General features: G+C 35.9%; 1 long non-coding RNA gene across 3 annotated transcripts; it reads left to right on the top strand.

Annotated features, from left to right (window-relative positions):
* Positions 1-2,585: 2,585 nt before the first annotated feature.
* Positions 2,586-19,090, top strand: LOC143164425 (uncharacterized). 3 transcript variants are annotated; one of them, XR_012996066.1, is made up of 4 exons: positions 2,586-2,884; positions 3,244-3,420; positions 4,231-4,314; positions 18,666-19,090. It is a non-coding gene; the product is annotated as an uncharacterized LOC143164425 (long non-coding RNA). The 3 variants fall into 3 exon arrangements; XR_012996067.1 differs by lacking the exon at positions 4,231-4,314; XR_012996068.1 differs by lacking the exons at positions 4,231-4,314; positions 18,666-19,090 and adding an exon at positions 18,203-18,317.
* The last annotated feature ends 1,625 nt before the right edge of the window (positions 19,091-20,715 follow it).

Below are 20,715 nucleotides of genomic sequence, written 5' to 3'. Positions count from 1 at the left end.
ATTAGCAAGGGAGGAAGAGAAATTATTTCAAACAAAATGAGCTAGCCCACAAGTGAAACAAATCATTTCAGCAGACATCATGTTATCCAGTTTCTGTCACTGGTAATGGCTCATATTTAGAGTAGCCAATTGAGAAGGCAATCTTATTCAGTGTGGCTTTAAACATGTCTGAAACCACTGCCTACAAAACAGATATTAATCACTACTCTACAAATCATGTGAGGGACCCTGCAATAACTCGATGAGTTTGGTTATCCACTACTTAAAACCATAAATGAAGCATCTATACACAGCATCTGTTCTACAACATACTTTTTTCCACAGTATATACCTTGACAGTTAATTCTATTTTTCAGTAGCAAAATCCATCCTTGTTTCTTTCCATCATATTCAAACAGGCAATAGATAGGCAATCTTATTTTGGGGTGCAGTAGAAAAGACATCACAAACCAACCTTGCCAGCATTGCTCTTCAGAATGTTACCGTAAATCGGCAGATGAAGAACTCTCTAAGACTCAATTTGGAGTTTTAGAAAGCAGGCATTCTTTATTGCAGCGCTGGGTGCAAGGTGGAATTTCCACAAATCAAGCACACCTAAGGTTAGATCACCGTTACATTAATACACAACAATTACAAGGTAATACACTCCCAATTACAATGATTGGTTAGTGATTTACATAAACTTATTATATCTGCTGTGTCATTCTCTTCCGTTAGTATGCTTGTGCAGGGGAAGGGTCTTCACTTGGGCAAGGGTCTTCTTGACCTGTGGGTGTGTTTTTTGGTATTATAATGAGGACAGTTCACTTCAGGTTACCTTAAGATAAATACTGCTGTCAAGTTAACTCAATACTCATCCATCTATCATGTCAAGTTGTCAAATAAGTCATCCCATATACAATGAGGCCTAAGTGGCCTGGTCGCGCTCCGAAGACTTAAAGGTAAGGTTAGCATGGTTCAGCGACTATCACAACAACCCCTTACATAACGCTAACATGAAGATTAGTAACACAGCAGGTGCAGTAACCCCTACACAATGCTCGCATAAAGATTGATCAAAATGTTCTAAATTTACCCATTCACTACGAGCCACAAAATATAGATTCAATAAAATAATAATCAACATTTGCAACAAGAACACATACTTACATTCTTATCTGTGTAACTCGCTTTGAGTAAGCAGATTTTATTTTTCCATCATGTGACTACTTTACAGTTACAAAGAACTAGATATAGTCCAGAGGTGATTTATATTCAGACCCTGAGCAGATAACAAATACCTTTATTATTTTCAGGCATAATTGCCAATATTTTTATTGCTATGCAAATTAATTATTGTAAAGAAAAAATACCTGGTCAATATGGTTCAGGGATTCATCTAGTGTAGCAATTCTCATTTTCATGTATTAGACCCAAGCAGTTCACTCTTTCTCCTCTTTTAAAAATCAGTGTGCAGCACCAAGTGGGACGTACCTCATGGCAACACTGATGTACTTGAGGGTAAACACAGAGTTGATCTCCTTTCTCTTCATGTAATATAGGATTCCCTCACTGCCCAATGCAGTAAGGGAATACATATGAGTTTATCCCCTTATATGCCATTATGCCATTGTCTTTCAGGATACTTTTTGTCACATATGGTTGACTAGTTAAAGCATCCACCCTGGTCAAACGTACAGGTCTAATCTCCCAGCAATTCTACATAGGTTTCTTTCTATGTCCTCATCATTTTTGAGATAGCAACCAATACAAAGTGATGTTTTCCTACGGCTGCCAACTGCAGTTTGGCAAACAAACTACATACTGTATAGCCAGAAAGTGAGTCTATTATTGAAGCCAGCAGCCACACCAGCAATTTTTGGCTGCAACACTGGGAAACATTAGAAGAACTTAATTGGAATTAAACGTTTCCCCAAGTCACTAAACTCAAAATACCTATTTCTGAACATGGAAGTCCTGACTGGTAGAAAGGTTCAGATATCTGATATTTCAAAATAGCAATCTACTCAACAGCTGCTGAAGACAGTGACTGAGAAGCCAGCATACTGCAGGGGTGGTGCACGGCTAAGTAGTATCATTCCTGGAGCAGTAAGTGGTTTGGGACCCTGTCATACAAATTCTATGAGAAGGTACCCTAGTTATATTGGGATTGTATACCTAAACTCTCCCTTCCAAATCATAAGCAAAAGGAGAGGAGGGGAAGGGGGGGGGGGGTGGAATAAGAGAAAAAAGAGGGGTGCTGCAAAGTTAAAAAAAAATTCAAAGGCATTCTTATCGATGACTTGGTACATTCAGTAATGTTCATGAGAGATAATGCAGAGAAAACAGAGTTCTTGGATCACTAAGAGAAAAATAAGTGTATGTGGAAAATCTGCTTCCGATAGCAGCGTGGATACTGATGAAGATCAGATCATCTTCATCATTCCTTCTGACACATACTACAGTGTTACCACTTATTTAATGTTTCACAAGTCACTTGGTAAGGAAAACTAAAAGTTAAGTTATCCTTAATTATTTAGAGAACGCCAGTATAAGCAGATGACAGCAGACAGTTAAAACTCTACCCGATTCACATTACAAACCCTTTGCTGATTCTGCGAAATCAGAAAGTCTTCAGATTACTATCAGCAAGAACTTTCTTCTCAAACTTTTGAACTACCAGAACTACCAGTTATAAAGATAAAGAACTTGTGTTCTTTTATCTTTTCTTTAAATCCCCATTTTAATGAAATTTCACAAAGAGATCTCAGAAGACAGCTTTTACAACATCTTTGAAGATCGTCAGCAAGATAGAAAAGAGATCCATAGTAAATTCTGTATTGAAAGGAAAGAGCAACAGCACAAATTTATCACTTACACAACAGAGAACCTGTATGGGAGAGAGGTAAGTGCCTCATCTGCTAGAATAATTTCAGAGTTTATACCTTAGCTATGAGAACCTGAGCAAGACAATTAGAGGAAGTCAGGCTTCACAAACTCTGCTGCACATAAGATTAATTATCCTTTTACAGCCTTAGTTTTGTTTTTATTTTTATGATCTTTCATGACTCCCGAAGCATGAATTATTTGAATCTGAACTTACTTGTATTTGAGTAACTGTAACCCGAGCTTGGAGAAATCAAGGCAAGCTTTGCAATATTATCTAAGCATCGTAACAACAACCTAGAATGTTACAAAACAAAATAAGAACTTAGCACGTGTGTAAATTGGGTTAACATAATGCAACTTGATTTTCACAAACAGGTTTTGTTGGAAGCTTTCTGCCTATTCATATTCCATTCAGGCTTAAATACCTTAAAAAGAAGCACTTATTTGTGGAAAAGGCCAAGATCCTCTCAGATACGTTGAATGGAAGATAAAAGGCTCAAAGTAGAAAACAAAACCCCCTCATCTAGTGACCCGGATCTACCCTATTAACAGGTAGGAGAACGCTTTGCTATCATAAATGCCCGAATTATTTACTTGATGCATTTATTTGTAATATAAATGACACTGTGCCAGTTAAGTACTCAGCATTCCAGTATCTCATAATCTTGTTGTACTTACATGGAGTAAGTATCCATTACCACTTGGAACGCTCATTTAGCCTGCTCAGCTGACTGCTTAATGAGGTCTGGAAAGTAAAGTCTTATCTGCAAAAAGCCAATGTAGAAAGAAGCATGAGCACACTTTTTTTTTTCCCCCCAAAGTACTTGTTCAGTCTTAATGTGAAAAGGAATTAGATTAAGGAGAGTGTTCAGAAAAACAGAAATTAAATAAAAGATGAAATATATGTATAGTAATGAAAGCAATGCTCTTTTCCATTTGTTGAATATTGTTAGAATTTTGTTTTTATAAAATACCATTAGGCTTTCAAAAATCTCTCCTAGAAGCTATGCATTCTCCCTCACCCCCACCAAATGAGTTCTTTAGGAATTCCACACAGCAACAGGTCTAGTGCAGCTCCCTTTAACAGCTTTTTTTGGAGTGTTTATAATGAGTCAGACTAGTCTATGTTTCAGCTCCAGAAATAGAGTGGGACATCATTAGCTGCATTCACTCAGGTTTTACTTAACATACTAGTCATCACTAAGTGTTTAAAGGATACTGTCAGTAAATGCTGGCTACCTCCCTTTCGCTCACTACTCATATCTAGCTACATGCAAGACTCACAAAGCAAACCTGTTACTGCTAATCATTGCTAAACCGCTGCTGCCAATGCAAGTTAAAATAATATCCTTCACTTTATAGATGCACAAATTGGATCAGATAGAAATCTGAAATTGCCATTGAGACCATACAGACTGTTTCTTACCATGTATCTGCAGCAAACACGTAAGTCTGAGTCAAAGGCCCTCAGCCACAAGTCTTTGCTACCTAAAACATTTCAAATTGAAGCGTAGACTCTACATGGCAAAAAAACCGCGTTGACTGACTGCAGAAACCTAGGTTTCTTTTAAGAAGCATTCCATGAACTTATACTTGTCTGTCAACTGGAAAACACTGTTTGAAGTAGAATATTTTTATAAAAGAGTCATTTCAATGCTTTAAATTAAGTTTATGCTCAATGACATGTTTATTTTGCTGCTTAAAACCCTACATTTTTATTACTTTTTTTTTTACTTAGATTTCTTTTTTATTTAAAACCCCCCCACCAAACATCTTCACTGATCCTGCAGCAAACAAAACACTTAATCTTTTCTTATAAGACTTCATTATCCAAAGATCTGGTATATAGCAGTTCTTAGATTTGTAGAAAGATCACTGGCACTACTGAAAGCTTCCTTTTAGTTCCTGTACAAGCACAAGGAGAAACTGAATGGTCAATTATTCTGATAGGAAAAAAAAAATTATCTATCATTCTAGCAACCGAAACTGATTTGCTTGTACCCGCTTTCTTCAGTGTGCAACACTGGGCGTCTCCCAGAGCTGACAAATTAACGTTTGAGTAGTGTCATGATGAAGCATTCCCTCAAAAAGGAAGTATGACAAAAAGCTGTTTCCTGTTTTCTGCAAACTGTGTGGTCACATTATTCATAACGTAACTAACACCAGCTTAAGTTTGTCTACTGAGAAAGCATTGTTTTCACATACTGATATACTCAATCATAAGTAAAAATACAAACAAAAAAACTACCAAAAAAACCCCAGGAAAACTGTTATGTAAAAATCCGTATGCTTTCTCTTTCTATAAATACTTCCTCTTTATTGTTCACATAGGTCTAGCCTGTGCTTATTCATTCAAAGTATTTTTTTTTTCATTGATAAATTGTCATTCAAGGTATTTTTTTTTCCCCCAAGAGACCTCCTTTGTCTCCCCTTACACTGATGTTGTTGTTAGCGTGACACTAGTCGAATGCATTTGGTATGCCAGTTGTATGAAGTCTCCACATTGCTGTTGCCATTTCATGAAAGAACTGGCTTCATTAAAGACAGAATACAGTGAATTTCTTGATTAATTGTAAATGGGGAATACCAGGACCAGCCAAAAACTGGAGAAGCTCTGAGCTAGTAAAACTGAACTGCAGTCAGGGGTTGGCTAGGTATACAACCTTTTTGTAAAGCAAAGGGGTGGGTGGGAAGCCCACATATTCGCAGGATCCCTAACTCTTCAAAGATTATGTTTTCCCACACTTTCCCATTCTCCTGTTATTCCTTCCCTCATCTTTCATCATTGTTCAGAAAGCTATGCAGCTGCTGTGAACTGGGCACATGGTAGCACAAACAAATCTGAAGGGTGGAGCAGTGCTGCCCCATGATGAGTCAGCACATGCCTATTTCTGAAGTGAAATAAGCTTTTACTTCACACTGGAGAAATTTAAATAGCCCTTGAAAGAAACAGGTCAGTACATCTCAGACAAGCGTAAACTCTGAAATAAAAACACCCCTGAAACAGGATACCAATATAATGGTAAAATATTTCTTATTATCACTTATGACTCAAGCTAAGTTAGCTTATTCACAACTACTGGCCATGTACTACACAGAAAAAATAAGTACTAGAACATTCACTGCAACAGTCAATGTTGCAGTAGTTAAGATCAAGAAGCACAATTTTTTTTTTCGTAGAAGCATCTGCCCTAGTAAACTGCTTATAGTTCCAAGATAATCTGAGGATATAGCAACAACACTCCATTTACTAGTTAGTGAATTAAGAGACTCCTAAATGAACTAGCCATTTATCAATATAATTAATAATTCTAACATTTATTAATGTTTCAGGTTGCTCTAATTTGTACAAAGCATGTATTTTAGTGCTACGAGTTGCTGAACGGGAAGTTTAGTTAAGTTTTAGGTACAGACAAGCAGAAATAATGCCCTATGCATCTGAATACCACTTGCAGTCATCAATAAAAGATGAATTAATAAAACAATTAATGAAAGCCATGATTTCATTGTTCCCAGTAGCTTCATGTGCAATAAAAAAGTCACTAGTTAACAGATTTCTGCATAAAGTACAGCAATCATGCCAACCAAGAGTTTTGACACATTTTAAGTTCATTTAAAATGCAGAAATGCAAACATCAACCCAGAAATTCTCCCCTCCAACCCACTGGACATCAAAATTTAGACTGGGGGGGAGGGAGGGGAATTATTCTTTTTAATTAGTTTTGTCCAATTCTCTTTGTTAATTAAACCATGCTGCCTTTAAACTCCAAAAATACCAAGTTTTTTACCACTTTTCTAATTTCCTACTGTATATAATGTTAAAAATGCAGGGATGTTAAACTTGAGATTAACAGATCCCAGATCAAAAGACAATCCACTTTTTGAAATGAACCTTTTTTTCCCCCTTCTCTTTTTTTTTTTTAAACACCATCTCTGTCTAAGGCTCTTTGTATGTATGCTATTTCACCCTCAGAGAGCAGCTGAGAGAACTTGAGGTTTTTTAGTACATGAGCTCTGCCAGTGAAGGAGGACTGCTCCGTGACCTTACATTTATTAAACTCTTTTCCTTCCTACTTCAGAAGTACATTAGAATTTTCTCCTTTGAACTGACTGTGCATTCAGACAGTACACGTGTATTCTACAATTTTAACTTCCGTCCCTTTGGTCTGCCTAGTTTTCCTTCCCCCCACAATGTGAATAGCACAATATGTGTCTAGGTATAAACTATTTCACTAATAGAAAAAAGTGCCAAAAATAAAGCCAAGCTTATAAAAAAGGAGAGGCAATATGATTAAGTTCTCTACTGCATAGAACATATAGTTCCTCCTACAAAGCAAATATTCTGCAGGGAATCTTTAAGCCAATAACGACCCATGAAAATTTTTTATTTTTTCTGAGCGTCTGGAAGTCACTGCATATTGGTAGAAAGTATCAACAAGGGGGAACAAATACTCACGAGATCTTAAATTGCATTTTTAAACTAAAGGCTGTCATTCTTTAGAACTCTCAAAGTCATTAACAAAATCTACAGAGCTACAGAAGTAAACTGACACATAGACAAACGGTATTGCAAATTCAATACCTAAATATTGACATTTATAAATATTTTATTAAAAATGTAATTACTTATAAATATTAAATACAAAAATTAATTCTAATACAGCTTGGGCATCTGATTAAGAGTTACATTAGACAGTATATTGCAGTATGTAATTTGGATTCATCTAACACATAAAAGCACTAGCTATGCTACTCACAAAACATAATGACTCAGCACCTTCACTAATCTTCTTTCTGCAATCTATGAACAGTTACTGCCACAGAAGTAAAATTCCTGAGGTTATGACTTATTTTGCCAAAAGGTGTACAATATAATGAAGCATATTCAAAAAAACCTTGACAACTGTAACATAGGATACTAACTTCCCAACAACTGCCATTACATTGGAATCATACCTTAACTTCCAAAGAGGACAACATACAAGCACAATATAGTTGTTTATGTAGACATTTCTACAGGAGAAAAAAAAAAATTCCAAAGATGCTATGTATGCTAACTGCCTGGACCACTTTTGTCTTCAAAATTATTCTATAATCAAATAGGTTTTATGTTTTTAATAATTAAAATACGTTTTAGAACCAGACATTTCATTTCAAGCCAGTTTTTGCATACCTCTTTTAAACCATCTTTTTATGCAAAACAGAAACTGCCGACATAGGAATGTGTTTTAGGTAACCATTAATGCTCTTACTATATTTCCTTTTAGAGAATCAAACTCCTCTATTCCTTTGTCTGAACAGGATACTTGATTTTAAAAAAGCAGCTCTAAAATTCTCCTGTTCATGTCACTAAAACCAGATTAGCATAACCTTGGCTGCTGTGCATCACTTTAACACTTCATTAGCTTCAGTGCTAAATAAGAATATGTAAGCCCAGGAACTAATGTTAAGTTACTGTATTCTACTAGTTCCAATAGTTATTCCATTATGTTTCCTAGACTTAATTAGCAAATACAATATGCAGAAACCAACAGCAAAAGGCATTGAATTCTGCATTTAAACTACAGATGTGAAGCTAAACAGAAAAAATTGTGGATTATCAACAAACAAGATTATATACACTCTGCTGTATTGCTTTAGAGTGGGAAGAGAAGCGTGGACATACCAAGCTCTTTCTAGACTGCAGAAGGGCAAAGCGCAGGAAGTGTTCTGCTAAGTACTGACCCTCTTTGTGCCAGTGTTTAATCAGTGGTGCTGACATTGTCAACTGAAGTCTGAACTGGGAAGAGCAGTAGTCAAAGCACAGCAACACCAACAGTATCTGGAATAGCAGGGGATATGTGAACTAGGAATGACATGCTTTGGAGAAGGTGCATCAGTTTCAAAAAAAGCTTTCCCATCTTCAGAATGAAGCGTCTGGTACCTGCCATCCCTGCAATAAGAGCATCCATCTTGGCGCTGGAAGGCCACTTCTGGCATTCTGCTCAACTGAACTGAACTTGGCATTTTAACCTCCCAGACAGTGCTCTGAGTAGATTTTTTTTTTTTTTAAACATGCCAATCACTTCTGATTTTCTTATTGTTTCCATGAAAAGATTATTAGCTTAATATAACCCATCTGCCAGGGCAGTCACATTGTAAAAACCCAAGGTTCAAGTAATTAGTCGGGAACAAGCAAAGATTGTTTCCTCTATCTCAGTCAAGCATACAGCTAATTAGTCACTGAGTACTCTTGATCTGCTAACCTGAGATGATAACAAGCTTCATATTATACTAGCTTATTTTAAATATAAAAATATTTACACAGAAATAAGTGTAAGCATTGGACATACTTGAGTGATCACTTGCTTTTCAAAGCTGGCGTTAAATTTAAGGAATTCTAACAAGCTGCTGACAAGCAGCTCCTTTTCTATTTTATACATCATACTGAAAGATGAAAAGATACAAGTCAGGAGATATACAAATAACTGACAGGAAAGTTTTTCCCAAACTACTGTTATAGGGGGAAATTAATTTCACAGTCTCTATAAAGTGGTTAGTTAATATTCATCTTATATACACCTTTATTTACAAGTGTGAGTTTACAGTGTACTTTTCCCACCTAAAAAGCTGCAACAATATCCAAAGACATTCAAGACTACTATAAAAATTATATAGTTCTAGTTTCAGGTATCACTGTGTTTATCCAGTAACTTGCCCTTAACTGCTGCTCTATATGGAAATTGGATTCATGAACATTTGAAAGCCTAATTACTAATCAACCATGGACATAACATTGTAAATTTCTGAGCTTACTGTGTATTACACTCCAGAATGATTGCATGACGAAGTTGTTTGTATTTTTTTTCCCCCTAGTCCTTTACAAGCATAAGCTTACTACAGTGAACACTGAAAATGTTGCTTACTGGAATGTGAAAAATAAGATCCGGAAAGTTGGTATTTGTTCACATAAGGAACATGACAACTAGCCAGCAGTAAAGTTTTCACTGATATGCAGCAGAATTATCTGCCAGAGTCTTGACTCATAAGCAGCTTGCTGGCTGTATTTAGCAGCAGAGGAATGTTTAGTTGATTAGCTCTCCTATAACAATAAATAAGATATTATTGAGTCTGCGCAAAGTACTGTTGAGGATTTCAAAGAGTGTGACATAATTGATGTAAAGCCTGAGACTCCCAATTAACCAAAGAACCCATTATGAAACTTAAAATAACGGCTCAGTTTTTAAAAACTGGCAGTTGTTTGCAATTATGTCATCTTCCTTATCTAAACATTCATACGGTTAAAATATTTTAACTTTAGTCTATACAACCATTAACAAGTGACTATGTAATTACATTAAGTGATTCAGTGACTCATCTCACTTAAATGACTGGTCTCACAAAAACTACGCAGAAGAACAGGGGTACTGTGCTCTGAAGCCTAGTTTTACTGAATTGTTTTCGTCATAAAGCAAAACTATATAACAAGACTTCTAAAAAAAAAATTTTATACGCTAGAAGAGGTACTCCAAAGGAAGTATTGTAAAAGCTCCTACAGCATACTCCACTACCATGTGCATGCCTCAATATTAAGGACAGCCACAAGAACTTAGACTAATCAGTTCAGAGTCTAAGCAACATGATGACATCACTATCAGTAATATCCTGACTAATGTTTTTTTCAGTAAGACAAAGGTAACATTGGATACTGCTGTGCATCAAGACATTTATTCTGCCTTAACCTGTTTGAGCATGCTTACAGCCAGTGCTTGTTTGGCCAGCTTCCAAACAGAAATAAGTATAGTTTTGTATTGTTAGAAAAAAAAATCCAAGAAACATTGTGCTTTACACAATCCAGAGAAGCCATAATGTTCTAATATCCATCTATGCAGATCAAGAAAACTATTCCTAGAGAGTAAACAACTTCAATACACTTTGAAGATAACGCACTGTCAGAGCTACTTATGTCTGCCTAGATGTCATTCAAGACCTAACAAGAAAACGTTACCATTAAATTGCACCCTTAAGAGAGATTAGAAAACTACCGGGTTTTTTAAATCTTTCTTCGGGGGGGGGGGGGGGGGGGGGGGAAGTGTGTTTCCTAGTACTTTCAGGTAACCACACCTTCCTTTGATTGCAATGTTGTTGTAGTCAGACTGTTTCAGGACAGAATTTGAACTTACTCAGTTAACTCATTATTTTTCCTATATTTAGAAATTAACTCAGGGTTTTATTTCAGTATACTACTACCAGTCTCTCAATAAGCTTTAAGTAGATTCTTACCTATAGATACTGTCTTGGGACAGGCACTTGTTTATTAGAGATAGAGGAAAAGAAATAGCTTTGTTAAAGTGCAGATTTACTTCAGAGAAATAATTTCAAGAGTCAATTTAACTGGCTAACCACAACTACTAAAGTTATAATAAGATTAAATTGGTAGATCACAAAGGATGAAAAAGGAAATCTCAGTCATACTAAGACTCTAGTGTTTTATGAATTACTTACAAGCTTGCAAGAAAATTGAGTGTTTTACAGCCACCTTAGGTTCATTAAATGGGTAAAGAAAATAACTAACAAAAACCACAAAAGCCATTTAGAACTCACAGGATTACCTAAAACCATCAGTTGATTTAAAATACCACATTAAGATCCAAAATAGTCCAGAAATAAACAAAAACATTTATCACTATATAAACTGATCTGTCTAAAAGGAATTAAATCCAGAAAAGCTATTCTGTTGTCATGAAACTAGAAGTACTATATCTTGATACTTCCTATATGTGAGTCAAAAACATCCCCTTCTATAGTTACATAGTACAAGCTGACAGTACTACTAAAATACACCTCCCATCACTGGTTAGGTCACTTTTTTCGGTACCTTCAGCGATGAACAGTACTGCACAGACAAGAGATGCATGCAGCTTAAAAATATAAAGTAGTAATTTAGAAGTAAACACACATAAAACAGAGCTTGGATTTAACAAGTTACTTCATTAAGAATAGTAAACTCACCAGACTAATAAAACACCAAAGAATCCTTGCTGGCCAAACAAGCAGAAGCCTAGGAGATAAAAATTAGCTTTCACTAGCTGCAGCAATACAGCCTTATTATTGTTATGTGACTATCTTTCATTAAGTCCCTAGTCTTTTCAGTTAGGATTTCATGTGTTTCCATGTTAGTATCTCCTCTTTTTAATCCTTAAACCACCAGCAAGCCTACCTCAGCCTGTAATTTTGCTTTTTCACCTCACATGGCCCTGCTTTACAGGCCTTCTCACAGCTGTTCCTCAAAATTTAGCAATTTCTTCAGCAGCCTGAGCCAAGATGACATAGCTGGGCCAGATCAGAGCAGGGAGCTAGGTTCCTGAAAGGGACAGCTGAATGGTGAAAGGGGTTTACACTACCCTCTTACCTATCTTCCCTCTTGTATCAGTGCAGGCATTTCTGAGACCACATGATAGGCAAGATCAAGGAACTGAACGAAGTTAAAACCAACCATTTTTAAATAAGGTAAATTTTAACCCAGATCACTTTTGCAATCCACTTAACAACAGTCACATCAATGTTTGCTGTAAACAAAAGGGAGCACCAGGAGAGGGAAAGGGTAACAGGCAGAAACAAAAAAAAAATCTTTTTACAGCAATGCTAACTTTTTAAAGTGAAACCACAGTTCAAATAAAATTTGAAGCAGCTTCCAACCAATAACTTTGCATTAGTAGAAGAACTATACATAGAAAAGGCAAAGTAAAACAAGAAGTTCACAGCAAGGATTCAGAACTAACTGAACTATTACCTCCACATAAGCAGTCCCCTACCAGCATATACTTCCAATGCCCTCAGGTTGCTAAAATGATTTCCTTAATAAGGGGATGGGAGGCTCAAAAGTCCTTGGAGGATTTAGAGACAAATTTCCCCAAGGAATAAACATGATTTAGACCACAAAACCCCAAATTCCAGCAGAGACAGTGGCTGTAGAGCTCCATACCAGTTCCACTCATTGCTTAGGCTGCAGTGAAACCACCCTCAGTGAAGTCTGGAATGACCTTCTAGCTAAACTGGGAAACCCTGACCTTTCTTGTGCCACTAGACACCTGTAGCAGCTGATTGCATAGCTACCTCATTGCACTCTCTTAGCTTCCTCTTACTGCTCCTGATACTCTTCCAGACGCTCTTTTGGATAGTCTCATCTTCTCTCTCCAGCTGTCTACAGAGATTACAGAGCCCTTTCCTCTAGACTTTAACTCTTTCCTCCTGCTGTCTTCTCCCTGGACAATTTCATCCACACATTTCCATATCATTTCTATTCTGAAATTCTAAGATTGTCAGAAAAATAAGTTTTTTAAAAACTGTAATCACTCCTGTAAATTGAACCTATATTCTTCTACACAAGAAACTTACAGTTCTTGTACCGTCCTTATCACTGTAGCATTGTGTCACCTCCCTATAATGCATTAAGCAATGGAACAAGCGTGTCACATGCTTGTGCTCACGGTCCTCCAGAGAGGTGTATGCATGAGAATGTTTTGTTTTGGTAGCTTTGTATTCATACTCCCATGACTGAAGATTCAATAGAGGACACAATGCCAAAGGGTTCTGACCCAGAAATGGGCAATAATATACACTGATCTGGCTGACAAGCTTAACTTGCCCTCAGCCTATACACCTTGCTCTTTTTGCACAATTTCAATCGATCTTAAAACACATGGCTGTGAATTGTGGCAGCCTGAGTGCAGGCAGTATTCTTCCCTAAGTTAAAATGGGGTAGACAGGAAAGGATAAAAATCTTGCCAATTGTCACAGTATAAGCTGTCACATCTCATGAATCAGAGCACTTTTAGTGTGAGTTAAAGGTGAGAGTAATGAGGACTTGGTATTGTATTACTGTTAGTCTGAGGACTTGGTATTGTATTACTGTTAGTCTGGTAATCTCTCACTGCCATATTTGTCCCCTATTCCTTATGTCAGAGCTAGGAATACTACAGACGTGAATTAGCTCAGTAGACTAATTTGGCAGAAATCAGATTTTTTTTTTTTATATATTAATTTTGTATCATGTAAGTTTGCTGAACAAATACAATTTGATGTGGATAAAGAGAGGAAAATATATATACATATATATACACACAAATATATATACACCACTTGCCACCCTAAAAGCCACCTCCTCTTACACTAAATGAAGTCTAATGTGTGTTCTCATCACGTGAAAAAAATCACATTCTCTTGGTCTAACTCATCTTCAGCTACTTGTCCAACTCAAAATACACAATTGTGCACGTGCAGGATAAGATCGGAGTTAATCTTGCTTCTCACTGGTGGTGTTATTTTACCACACTCCATCTTCACTCATTTATAAAGAGGACTAAGTGGACAAGCAAAGAATTTAGATTACATGTTCCAGAATTTTGCTTTTCACAACTAAGTTCATTATAAGCAATATTTAAGGAATTAACAGACACAAAAGGAAGAATAATTCAGAACAAACCAAAAATGTAGAACAAGAGAAGATACTTTGTTTTCTGTAAGCCTCATGCAAATACCATCTTGCTAGAACTGTGCTAGATGCCAAGGAAGCATATTACACTTCAGAGCTAGGTTTTTCCATCAGAAAAGCTAGACATACAGTTTATTTCAGTGGTAGTTATAAAAGATTCTTGTAAGTTAAACACAAATATTAAGTAAACCAAAACCAATATAGGGAGTGCACCAAATAAATTACCTGAGCAGGAATGTTTCTCATTCCTCAAAGCTGCAATACCTGCTTTTCAAGGTATTTAGCTAAGTAAATCCTTTAAATACCATGAAGAAATTATACAATTAAGTATTATTAGTTTACCTACTAAATAATTGCATGATATAACTAGGTTACCTCCCTTTAAAGAAGCTGTTTAAATAATCCCACTGTTAGCTCATGTAAAAGGACACACTTTTAAAATGCGTCCCACAATACTCCCCAAAAATGGTCTTTAGTGGAGTTAGCATAGCTATGAAAAAAACCTTGATGCAGACCTGGTGATGGTAATCCCTCCATACAGTGTATATACCACCAATAAAGGATACGTGCTACACCCAAAGACAAGAACAGTTTAAAAAAAAAAAAAAATCAGTCCTTTTCTAGCAAGTGAAACTATTATTAATATGCTGGACAGGCAATTACTATGGATGAAAATTCCAGAAGTTTTTACCTGATGCTTCCATTGAACAACTTGAGCAAAGATTCCTTAACATGATCTTTAGCTTTAATCAGGCCTATTTTTGTCCACCTGCTTGGAAGCTCTTCATTAGCATCTACTAATGCCTTGAACATGTGTGTATTTCCATCAAAATGAAGTCCTTTAACTAATTCCACCCAGAAACCTACTTACTGGACTATGGGCTATGATGAGATACATTTAAAGCTATTCCACTAATAATTATTAATTCCCTGTACCGTAGAATTCTTATTTACTAAGCTTTCATATCACTTACAGAAATAATAAACACTATTTGCCCATGATACAGCTTTCTTTGTAGACAAAATAAACAAAGTAGGAAAGTTACCACGTAGTGCAGCCTGACCATTAAATAACCAGTTCTGTTCTGTCCTGTTCTGACCAGCCCTGGATAATTACGAGGCGTGTGAGGGATCTGCTAGAGAATGGATGCAGTAGGGTATTTAGTTTTTGTGAAAAGCAAGATAAATAGAAGGGTCTCTAGTGCTGAATATGGTCAAGGGAACCCATGTAGTAAATAAAAGGAATTTATATTGATCTGTTTAGTTATGTTTGAGAAGCAAATTGTGCTGTGAGATAGGAACATCAAAAGACATTTTCTAAACAATCTGGGGAACATACCACAGCATGATAAGCTATGCAACGCAGCCATCGGTTTGTAGGGAGGTGTGCAGAACAGACAACAGAATCCCCCAGTAGCCTTAGAGGGGAAAAAAATGCCACATTCTGAAGAAACATCTTTTCTGTTGCCTTCTGCAGGACTGCAGACAATGATAGAACATGCTCTCTTAATTACATTGTCAGATACAGATAGTACATAGGTGCTTGGTGTATTAAATACTGGAGATGACAGAAAAAATGTAAAAATTTAGTAGCTTTTCCAAAGACCTTGAATACTCCATTTAAATCCACAATAACTGTTGGGATTTGACTCTAAATCGAAAAGATTACTATATTGTTAAAAATGGGAAGGTAGAACATATGAGTAATATTAAATGTATGTTTGAAAACTGAGACATAGTATTTAGTGGCAATATTACATTTTTTCTCTCTATATATAGATAATCTCCGGTTCTTTCAGGCTGGAAAGAAAACTCAGTATTATGAGACATAACTGCCTTTTATTCACAGAGTAGTTGTGTCCCAGCACATAAAATGTTGTGAAAAAATGGAAGTACTAACCCAAGAAGTTCTGTATGATACTATTAGGATTATTCTATGGGAAAAAAAAGGCAGTAGGCATTTTGCTTGCTGGCAATATTGAGAAATTACTGCTAGATGCAAAGTTTAGATAACAGTTACACTAATAACCACATCTTGTACCACCTAAGACTACAGATCGGTATTTTAAAAGCAAAGGGGAAAAAAAAGAATCCATTATTAACTAATTGCCATGTATATTGGCTACTTCATGTATCAGCTATTTGTTTTGCTTTGATTCATTTTTCCTGTGGGAAAAGCCCAAAATCAAGAAAAGGGATTTCTTCCTACTTTTTTTTTTACATGAACCTCTGAAGTAATCCTGTGCAATTTTTTCATACATGTGCTGTTTCTAGAAGACATGAACGGGGCATAAATGCTGCTTTCTTACTGTTCTGTTAAAACCTGAAAGTAAAAAATCATTTGGAGAAGATAAACCTAGTTGTGATCTAGAATCATAAACTAAGTAGTCAAAATACAGAAAGTGGTGAAAACAGAATTCACCTAAATTAGTTAATTGCTTCAAAAAGGGAGAATGCTTGTAACAAAAAAAGTAACACATTGGAAAATATAAACCTAAAAAGCTTATTGATGTTTTGATTTCTAAGTATTAGGGGAGCATGGCCTGGAATAAATTAAAATCCCTAAAGAGGTGTTCAGATTAAAACTACTATTCAGTTTATTTCTGGATCTTTAATGAAGAAAGTGCCTTGACACAAGTAGACTCCTTACTTTTAATGTATCATCTAGCTCCAGTGCATTAGGTTTTAAATTAGAGCTAGACATAGTAAGTAAAGTTGAACTATAGGTCTGCTGTGACTAGAGAGATAATTACTTTGCTAACTTATGCAACATGAAAACTTTTTTTTAAACAATAGGTGGGAAGCTGTCAGCTTCCTCTTCCTATAAATAAGTACAGGTGAAATGTGTGAGTTGACTTAAAATTGAAAAATATATAGCCTATTAGTGAACCGTTCTGCAGCCATCTCACAGCTGGTTAAAAACAAAATGCAGCTGTAGCCATAGAACATTAACCTTGCTGAAGCTGTAATCCTTATCCATTTATAGAAATGTTCAGAATTAGCTGTGCTTTTAATTAACATTTGTGATACTGTTCATGATTGTAACATGAAATGTCACTTTAATGGCTGATATAAGATATTTTAATGTACCTTCAAATCACTAACATAAATTTTGTATAAATATGACAGTAACTTCTTGTGACTTAATTTACAGAAACACTATAGAATGTACAATTATTGCCTCTAACAGGCCAGGAAATTATTGTTTTAGATTAAATAAAGCTTTAGCAAACAAGTATTTCGTGGAATTATCAGTGAGTGGATTTTCTCTGGCTTTAGGTTTGCAAATAAATCATATTTATTAAGTAGTCAAAGAGTATTTTTTAGAAAGTGAGGTTATTTTGTCAATAGGGAATATCTATTCATATGCAAAAAATGCGCTTCATTGATTTTGATTGCTTAGTAGTTATTACTTCTAATCCTATTTCCCTACCTGTTCAGATAAGCTATATACACTGTCATTTTCTTATTATTTACCACATTCTCATGCACTGTAAACAATCTTGGACTGTCTTCCTTCTGAAGATAAATTTGGGGATTTTTTAAATTCCTACACATAAATAGATTCCAACTAAAGCTGCAAAAAGAGGAAGGGGTAGGAGAGTAAAAACTGACTGTGGTGATGATTCTGATCAGGAAGAGACACAAGACAATTTGAAGAAAGTTTACAGCTCGACAGGAGTAATGAAAGGATTGTGGTATGTTTTCTGTAGTAGAGTGGTTGTGCTAATGATATAGAATTGTTGGATGAAAAGATGAGGAATGTACTACTTAGCAGCATGCTTCCTGTTTGTGGTTAAATACTGTATGTTTTCTCTCGTGGTAGTATACAGAACAATTCCTTTTTTTTTTTCTCCCCAGTGCAATTAGGACAAAGATTTCAACCTTGTTAACTTCCTTCAATACTAGAAACCTGGAGAATAGCACATTTCTCAAAGACTGAAATCTGAATAGCTGGTTTGGTGACCAGTTGACTACAGCTGTTTTAGAACTACTGTTATTGAGCGGAAGCCTGTGCCTTCTCTGGCAAATGGAAATTCTATCACTGAATTTATAAAATCTCTTAAGCCCAGAACCCTTTTCTTTTTCAGATATACTTGGAGCGTGTGTCTTCTGGAACCTTGCACAATTGTTTTTTTAATATGTGTAGAGGGAGGGTGCTAGAGGGTTAAGTTCTTACTGGATCAGCCAGTCACCTTCAAAGGTCTATTTTGTTCAAATTCAAATACAAATACATGTTCTGGGGAAGCTCAAAATATTTCATGCCTATCGGTCTATGATCATTTTGCTGTAAGATAATTGTGTGACTTTTTTTTTTTTACAGATGTATATTTGCAGTTTTCTGTCACTGTTAGCTGTTATGGTTATGTGACTGAACGTGACTGAGATTACAGGCGAAACCACAAGGAGAAATGTTAGCATCTACATAGCAGTGGCCTTTTGTAGTTACATGTTTTTAATGTTGTGAAATGATTTTTGAAAAATGCATAGTTTTAAAATACATTTTCTTCAGGGATGAAGCCAAGTTAAGAACGGTTTGTACAACTACTAGTTTCCACCCTCAGGCCACACTATGTTGCTCTCAGAGACCAACCAAAATACTGCATTGCAAACTGACTGCCAAAATGATCTGAGGTTTTTCTGGTTGCCTTAAGCAGAGTTGTGGTTTTCTGTTTTTTTTTGTTTTGGTGTGAAGGGGCTTTTCCATTTAAATTTTCCTAATTGGGATAGCTGCATTATTTCAGCTCACTCCTTTTGCTTAGAATTGCCTGCAGAGTTTATATGGTCATAGGTCTTCGGTTCACACATAGAATATTTGTTTCTCGGTCCTGGAAACTGGGGGGAAAAAAAAATACTAAAATGCTAAAGTATGACTAAAAACATTTTAAAAAACAACATAGTAGGCTTTAACTTCTGCTGAGGAGGCTGTGAAGTAGATCTAATGATGCTTGATTCATAGTAACCTATTCAAAAGCACGTCTCCAGAAAATCCTGTAGCAATGTTTTGTACAACTCAAATAACAATTTTATGTCACAGCTGAGCACTCTATGTGGAGACTTGCAAAATATTTGTAAGTCAGAGTTAAAAAAACAGTGACAACTCTGCTAACCAACCAGCCATTTGTCCCAGGAGAGCAGGCAAACAGCAGGACGAAAAGAGGAACTAAGAGTACTTGTGGGGTAGCTCTTTCATCACATGATGTAGCTATAGCCTGATGGTTGCACATCTTTTCTCCATCACTTAGACAATGGTACTGTTATTATTGCGTACTGGCACTAAAAATAGTAAATGTTTTGTGTTTTCTTCTCAATGTAATGTGCATAGTCCCTAAACGTGACTTCAGTGCTTTTTTTCCTGTTTTGCTTAGGATCATTAATGTGATCTGAGTTTTACTCCATCAAAAACTAAATTAACTCAATGCCTGAATGTACATTTGCTCAATTTTCTTGGGTTTTGCCCTGTGCGCTTGTTTTCAGTCATAACACAAAATATTTTTGTAATGTTCTGCCTGCTGCTCTTGAATCTTAGACGTCAGTCCAATGTAAAAGCTTTACTGAAGAAGACTTGGCTAAAGAAGTATGAGTAGTATTGTAGCAAATTCAGAAAATTCAAGTAAAAAAAGCTCTTGAGCACTTAAGAGTTATGCTGAACAAATAGTGCTACAGAGTTTGGATTAAAAACTCTTACATTTGTGCAGAGATGTCAGCCAGTTAGAAATTATTTTCTCCGACTCTGGAATGACTGACCTTTCTGCTCCAGTTATGGGTGCTGCTTAATACAGACAAATAAAGACAGCACAGAAAAACAGAACGGCCATTAGGGCTAACTGAAGAGAAGAAAAAAACAGATCTGAGCATTTCTTTTTAACTGAAACTGGCAAATTGTTAAACTGTTGCTGTAGAATGATGCACTGTAAATTATAAACTGACTTAGTTGGAAATATTACATTGCCTGTCACTGCAAATAAGTGATTAAATTCATGATTACTTGATTAATTTCATGATTTCTAAGTTATGTGTGGTTAAGATAGCATAAACTATGCCCAAATATTTACTGTTAAAATTAGCAAAATGAAATAAAAGGAAAACTTGTAATAAAAAGAAGAGGTGCATCCCAAAGGAAAGTTTAGAACTGAGCAGCTTGACAGAGCTGGTCTATTTTATAACCTACTAACTTCTGCTGCAAAGATTCTACTTCAATTTTAAGACCGCTGCAAGTTTTTGAGCTGTCATTTTATTTGAAAGCTGGTCTTGTCAGATTTTATCAACAGGTTTCCACTGTTGAATTTAAAAAAAAAAAAAGTTTCATCCAGTACTCAGGTAAGCCTCAGTCACAAAAAATGCAGACAGCTACTTGAATCTCAGGCATGCTT

Source organism: Aptenodytes patagonicus, chromosome 9 (assembly GCF_965638725.1).
Source record: "Aptenodytes patagonicus chromosome 9, bAptPat1.pri.cur, whole genome shotgun sequence".
NCBI classification, from domain to species: domain Eukaryota; kingdom Metazoa; phylum Chordata; class Aves; order Sphenisciformes; family Spheniscidae; genus Aptenodytes; species Aptenodytes patagonicus.
The sequence above is the reverse complement of the archived record's forward strand: the minus strand, read 5'-3'. Positions and strand labels throughout refer to the sequence as shown.